Below are 7,625 nucleotides of genomic sequence, written 5' to 3' on the forward strand. Positions count from 1 at the left end.
TGGAACTCATCTAGCACCTTTCACAGATCCACACCTCACCAGGTAGCAACTCTTGGCCAAGCCAGGCTGGACTTTGCCCTGCACCATCAGGTCTGACCTCTTAGAGTCCATGTGGGGAAGAAAATTGATGACTTGCTAAGAGGTCCTCTCATTTATAGCCTAGCACAATCTGCTTCCTTTATTAACTCATTCTCCAAATTTTACTGCCCCCCTCCTCCACATTAAGTATGCTGTGCCATTTTGCTAACCTAACATCCCTCAGGGGAATATGAGACTGATGTCCACACCACGCCTATGCAAAGTCTTGCATAGGGCAGCCTCTACTTGTTTCTTAGTGGTGTGGGCCAGGCCCCAATTTTACTGAAGCCTTCTTTGTGTCTTCAGGGTGTTCCTAGGATGTGAGTAGGTGTGTATAAATGTAAGATAGAGATTTATTTATGTTGCTGTAGCCATACGTTGAAGACCAACATACTCAGTAACAGTCTTTCGGTGGCTTTTTTTTTAAAGCAAAATTTGTATAAATAGTTTCTTTTTGTTGGCTTTGTTTCCCATTTCTACACCAGTCCCTAGAACAAGTGTTAAGAATAGAAAGTAAAATAAGTCAAACCCAAAAAACCAAAGACTGGATCTTTTCTATGATAAGTGGATGCTGATCCATAAAGTGGGGTGGGGGATGAAGGAACTTTGGATTGGGCAGAGGGGAGGGAGGGAAGGAGGGGAAGGATGATGGACTGAGACAGACTTTAATACCCTATATACCGTATGACTACACTACTGGTTTGACTCTGCACCATGTTCATCCAGAGGAAGGAGTAGTTGTGTACAATACTGTTATGAATAACTAATTAGAACAAATTTAAAAATTAAAATTAAAAAGACATACATTTTTAAAGAATAGAAAAAAACTGTCATGAAGAAATTCATTAGCTAATTCTGAAGTTTAAAAAAATATAATTTTCCCTCTTTGCCATTGTGCAAAAATCTCTAAGGTAAGACAGAGTAATTCTTAAATTTGATGTGCCTTTACAGTTTTCACAGGGAAGGGCATATTTTACTAGTTCTGCAGCATTGAAACTCAGGAGTCAGGATGGCAATAGAGAATTAGGTTTCTTTCCATCCTGGGTTTGAGCAAGGTGGACAACATTTTCTTTGACAAGTCTACATCTTTGGTGACTGAGAGGCTTGGAAAGCTTTTAGGAAAACAGAGAGCACAGTGGGGGAAAAAGGCAGGAAATATCCAAGTGTGTATTTAGCTAGACTGCATTAATCAGAAACCTTTCTCAGTGCATGCTCCCCTTTGCAGTGCCCATGAGGGCCAGGCAGTCCATCAGCCTCCACCCTCAACATAAAGAAGATCAAAATTAAAAAGAATTTGAAGATTTTCATTTCAAAGGGGGTCTGTTTCACAGTCAGCCGTGGGGGCTGTGGGACTGACTCCCTGGGCAGCAAAATCAAGTGCATTAGTGGGTGTGGGACTGTAATCTAGGATTTGCATTTTTATGTAAGTATCCCAGGTGATACTGCTGCAGACACAGTTTAACACACTGATGATTCTGATACAGGTGGGCTGCAAACCACAGTTTAACCTATATTGTGCATGTCATTGAGTCACAGCAATAAATTTATTTATCAACCTTAATTTAAAATCATCATTCCATAAAGTTTGAAATAAAAATCTTAAAATAATATTTCAGAAAATTCTTGTGTCCTTTCACCTTCCAGAATTAAAATAAAGCTATTATTCTACAATTATTTCCTAGAAGTAGTTAAAAATGAACACAGTGACAAAACAAAAACTGTATTCATTATCAACGAAGCCACCACCATTAGCAGCAGCAATAACAAAAGACCCTTCAATAGACCTCCTTGGATAGAGACATGGCCACTCCCTGTGAGGAGATGTGAAGTCAACCTGTGCTTTATACTCAGGGGTTTTGAGTATTTGCATGAGTGATTTTGGCTTTGAAATACAGAGAAATTTGCTGGCAGAATTAGCAGGTTGGAAACTCCTCAGACCCATTACTGAATTTAAAGGTAAAACAGTCAATGGTAAGAACATTTGGCCTGAGGTTATTGCAGCAGCCTGAAAATTTCCTCCTTTATCTCTGTGCTTCAGGGGCTGGTAGCCTTGATAAAATAATCAGTGATCACAGGACAACTCAAATATTTATACTTAGTAAGTCAGCTTACTATGTAGCAACTTTACAATGGCAACAACACATATTACCTCTTGTAAGCCTGAGAACTAGTGGATACAGTCCCCAACTCCTTTTAGAGAAAACTTTTGAAAGCTATTGTATTACCCATTTTATGGATTATAGAAAAACAGCTGTTTGAATTAATAAGTTTTTAAAAAGATGACAGCAAAATGTCCTTCAGGCAGATTCTCCAGTATATAATTTTTATAAGTATATTCTTATATTCTTTTTTGTATGTGGCAGAAACAGAACTCATTCTGTAAAAAAGAAAAAGGGGGAAACCTTTAGATTGTCTTCCAATTTTCTCTAATTCAAATAAAATCCATGGCACTCAAAGGCATTTGCTGTGGTGATGGGAAAGGAGCTTCTCAAGCTCATACGTTTGTGTCTCTGAGAGATGCTCAAATCAGAATATCTGTGGTAGCCATTAAAATGCATCACTGGCATCTGCCGCTTCAGGAAGCCTAGGTGGCCAGCAACCCCAGCTGCTATGCTCTAAATCCGGGACTTGCTGGCATGATCTCAGGCTCTGTACTATCCCATGAGGAAAGCTTCTACCTTTCCCTCCCAATAGAACACCACAGATGAATTATGAGGATGTAGAAACTGTTTTCCTGATGAAACTCAGACTTTTCTTTTTCCACAGTCTGTTTCACTTCTGCATATTAACTTGTTTTATACAAAAAACAATAATAAATCTTTAAACTCCCATGAATCTGACTTGTGATGAATCCTACTGCATGATACAAAGACCCTTTTGTTTGTTAATTCTAAAGCATGTAAACCCCTCTTCCACAGGATGAATCCTGGTACTGATAACCAGGCCTTAGAATAAGATCTAGGCTGGACTAGCTCTCCTAAAGCTTAAACCAAACTATGATATATCCCACAGGGGAGATGGGTTTTTGGTTGAGTCTTGCCAAATTAAAAGGCCCTGGGAAATACTTCAGGATTTACAAGGATTCCCCCTAATGGAGCATAAACCACGTCTGCACAAGTCCAGAGTAATCAGTAAGTTAACCATCCACTGGAGTAAATCAATCGGGTTAGCTAAATTGACAACCACAGAGAAATAAGTAGTGCCACTAAGGACTATGCACTCCTTTTCAAATACACATAGAGCATTCATTAAGATAGAACATCAAATAAATGGAACATGAAAGAAATATAAAGGATGTATGAGCATTTCTGTTTTGGACACATGCAACACTTCGCTAGCTATTTTGAAAAATATAAATACCTACTGTAAGCTATAGTCTCTTTAACATGCTAGATAACATTAGATCCACTCCCCCTCTTCTCTTCCTACTGTATTCTGCTCATTGCATGCACTCTATCCTCTCTAACCTTCTTGGCTGCTATGATCTGTATCTGCTCTCTACTTCTAGATCAACTTTTTTAACGTACACGTGTGTGAGAATAACCAGTATTTGTCTTTCCGTTCCTATTTCATGAAATATCCTGTTCCCATGGACGTTGCTGCAAATGGCAGTTTTTCATTCTTTTTATGGCTGAAAAATATTATCTTGTATATGTACACCACATTTTCAGAATCCATTCATAATAGATGGGCACATAAGGGTTTTTTTGCATATTTTGACTTCTGTGACTACTTCCACAATAAATATGGGTGTGCTGGTATCTCTTTGATATATACAGAGTAGTGAGATGGATGGATCATATGATAGTGCTATTTTCAGGTTTTAAAAATATTCTATATTATTCTCCATAATGACTGACTTATTTATATTCCCATCAACACTGTAAAGTTGCTCTTTCTCTACATCCTCACCAATATTATTTTTTGTCTTGCAATACCTTGTTCTTTCTACTACAGCACAAATTCCAGGTTGTTGTTGTTGTTGTTTATTTGTTTGGTTTTTGGTACCAGGGATTTAACTCAGAGGCACTTGGCCAGCGAGCCACATCCCCAGCCCTATTTTGTATTTTATTTAGAGTCAGGGTCTCATTGAGTTGCTTAGCAGAAGTTGTCTTTGAACTCATGATCGTCCTGCTTCAGCCTCCTAAGCCATTGAGATTACAGGCATGCACCTGGGTTTTTGTCTGTCCCCTTCTTACTGAAGTGAGACTATCCCTCATTGTAATTTTGATATCCATTTCCCTAATATTAGTAATGCTGAGCATTTTGGCATATAGTCAGTGACCATTACCCACCAAAAAGAATAGTATATCTTTTTTTTTTGAGAAATATCAGATCTTTTACCCATTTCAAATCAGAGTATTTGTTTTATTTTATGTTGAAATTCTGAATTCTTTATGTATTCTGAATAGATAAATGAATAGTTTGAAAACATTTCCTCTACATCTGTAGAATGTTTACTCTGTTCTTTCCTCTGCTGTGCAGAAGCATTTTAGTATAATATCATTAGTCTATTTTTGCTTTTGTTGCCTGTGCTTTGGGGGGTCTTTCCAAAAGTGTCCCAGTGTCCTGAACTTTTTCCATTTTGTTTTCTTTCAGTCATTTCAAACTTTGCATTCTTTCTTTTTAGCATGTGATACAGTTTTAGTTGATTTCTTTTTCAGTGCTGGGAATATAACCCAGGCCTACATACGTTTTGGGTAAAAACTCTACTATTCAGCTACATCCTGAAATTTTAGTTGATTTTTTAATGTGGTGAGAGGTAGAAAGATTAATTATTTTGTGTATGTCTATTTAGGTTTTCCAGCACCATTTATAAAGGAAACTGTGATTTTTCCAAGGTATGTTCTTAGAATCTTTAAAAATTTAAGTGGCTAAAGATAAATATCTCAATTTTTAATTCCAAGTAAGAATTTAATTCTCAGTTAAATTCTCAGTTTCAATAGGCATGTGTCTGATTTTGTAGTAGTGCCATGTGTCTCTATTATTAAGCTTTGTTGTATATTTTGGAATCACATGTTTTAATGCTTTCTGCTTTGTCCCTTTCACCACTTCCTCAGGGTTCTAATGGCAATTCTGGCTTTTTGTGGGTCCCTATAAATTTTGTGATTGTTTTCTAGTTTTGTGATCAATGTCCATTGTTTGTTGCTAGATATTTGATTGGATCTGCACTGACATTATACAATACTAATGATTCCAATCCATACCATGGGATATCTTGAAAACCTGTGTGTGTGTGTGCATGCACGCACTTTCATCAGGCTTCTAAGATTTTCACTATTAGAGATCTTTCATCTCCTGGGTAAAATATATTCCCAAGCACTTTTGGGGGGATATTGCAAATGGATTATGTTTTAAATATCTTTTTCAGTCAGCCTATTATTGATGTATAAAAGAATGCTAGTTTTTATGTTAATTATGCATTCTGCAACTTTACTAAGTGTGTTTATCAGGTTCAGAGCTACTTGCTGATGTGTTCAGGTTTTTTTTCTACATATATGATCCACAAAGAGACATGATTTGACTTCCTCTTCTCCTATATGGATGTCCCCTATTCCTTTCTTTGGCCTGTTTTCCAGTACTATATTGAACAGGAGTGGTGAAAGGGGACATCCTTGTTTTCTTACAGCTCTTAGAGGAAGTGCTTTCAACTTTCCTCCATGATTTTGACAATGGGTTTGTCACATATAAGCCTGTGTTCTGTTGAGGTATGTTCCCACAATACTTAGCTGGTTGAGTTTATTTTTTTTAATAATCATGAAGGGGATATTAAATTTTATAGAGTGCTTCATTGCAACTGATAGAAATTTCAGATCCCAGAAGAAAAAGTTGAAACTCAGAATTCAAACATGTAACATGCCCATCCCCAAAATGAAGACAGTATTTTCTAAATACTAAAGAGAAATAATTTTCAACAAATACTAGATATACTCTGAGATATTCATGTATCAAGGCCATAGACAAGGAGAACTATGCCAAACTCTGAGCATACTGATTCCATCATGAGAATATGTTAAGGATAAATTCCAGTGAAAAATGAATAAGGACACTCAATTTTAAATATCTGATGAGCATTAACATATTCAGTTTTTTTAATCTAAAGCAAAACCAATGTGGAGATATGGTGGGAGAAATACATGTAACGGGAATATAGATGATCAGGTTGGAATAACAATACAAGGGACAGGTTCTGTGGATAGACATGAAATAAGTGAATAATGTCATACTGGCCATTACAGCTGAGATTGAATGATATGATGTAAGTATAAAACAAATATTAGGCATTTTTCAAGTAGAGGAGACTAAATATGTCAAAATGTTCTTAAGATAATGTGAAACATGAGCTATATGACCCTTCCTAAATACCAAATAACACACACAAACATAATGAAAAAAAAAACAGGTGCATAATCCTTCTATTATCACTATCTGTTTAGAAGGGTCTTCACAGTTCTCTCTAATAAAAATGATTTGTATTTTCAGGCAGAAAAGAATAGATGTCCTCAGAACAATGGGCTAAACAAAGGCTTCCAGCAGCCTCATGCCAGTCCTCACGGGCCCAGGAAGAAACTGGGCCAGCAAGGCCTACTGCACATTGCTGTGGGCCCAACGCTTTCCTCTCCTCTTTCCTTCCTCATTCTCACTTTTCTTAAACTATCTTCCATAAACCTCATCTTCATCTTCCTGAACTCATAGCACATCCAACTTTCTTCACTGGTACTTAGATTTATCCACTCTCCTCCTCATTGCCTTCGCTAATTGTGAAGTCCCCAAAACATCAATTGTCTCGCCAGTTTTATTTGATTGCTTTGTTTTGTTTGTAGATGGGATCTCACTTTGTTGCTAAGTTTGGCCTCAAACTCATAGGTTCAGGCCACCCTCCTGCCTCAGCCTACCAATTAGCTGGGTTGACAGCCATGTCCCACCTTCTCAGCTCCATTAGTGTTCTCGCTCAAAGTCTTCTTTTTATCATGTTATTATTCTGCTTGTGATAACTTTTTCAACTGTACACTAAATAATTCAAACTCCTCACCTTGTATTTGTATTCCCAATAACTAGCTCCCCTGGCTTACCCATCCCTTCACTTCCCTTCACTCCCTTATGCAAATCCTCCTCTGGAATCAGGATGACCCTTTCCTGACTCCAGAAAAGACAAAAAAAATGTCTTCCAGCAACCAGGTTTTGTCTACAAAGTGATGCTCTCAGCCTGGTATATCTTCCAGGTTTCCTCAAGTCTCAGTTTACACATCAGTAATCATCAGTCACAACTATCTTTTGGAACTGAGGTGTTTCCCAAAATAAACACCTATGTTAATGTAAAAGTGCTGGCAGAAGTGCTGACATCTATTCTTTTCTGTCTGGAAATATAAATCATTTTTATTAGGGAGAACTGATTGGATTGTGAGAGCTGCAACCTGAACAGTCCATCCTATTTTGAATGGGCTAAGTGGGACTGTAGGCAAGTGGTCAGGCTGGAAGAAGTGCTCACAGCAGGGGGTGGTTGCTCTAGAGGGTTCATATTCCCTTTGTCCTCTCCCTCTTTCTCT

This window comes from Urocitellus parryii, chromosome 11 (assembly GCF_045843805.1).
Source record: "Urocitellus parryii isolate mUroPar1 chromosome 11, mUroPar1.hap1, whole genome shotgun sequence".
Classification (NCBI taxonomy): domain Eukaryota; kingdom Metazoa; phylum Chordata; class Mammalia; order Rodentia; family Sciuridae; genus Urocitellus; species Urocitellus parryii.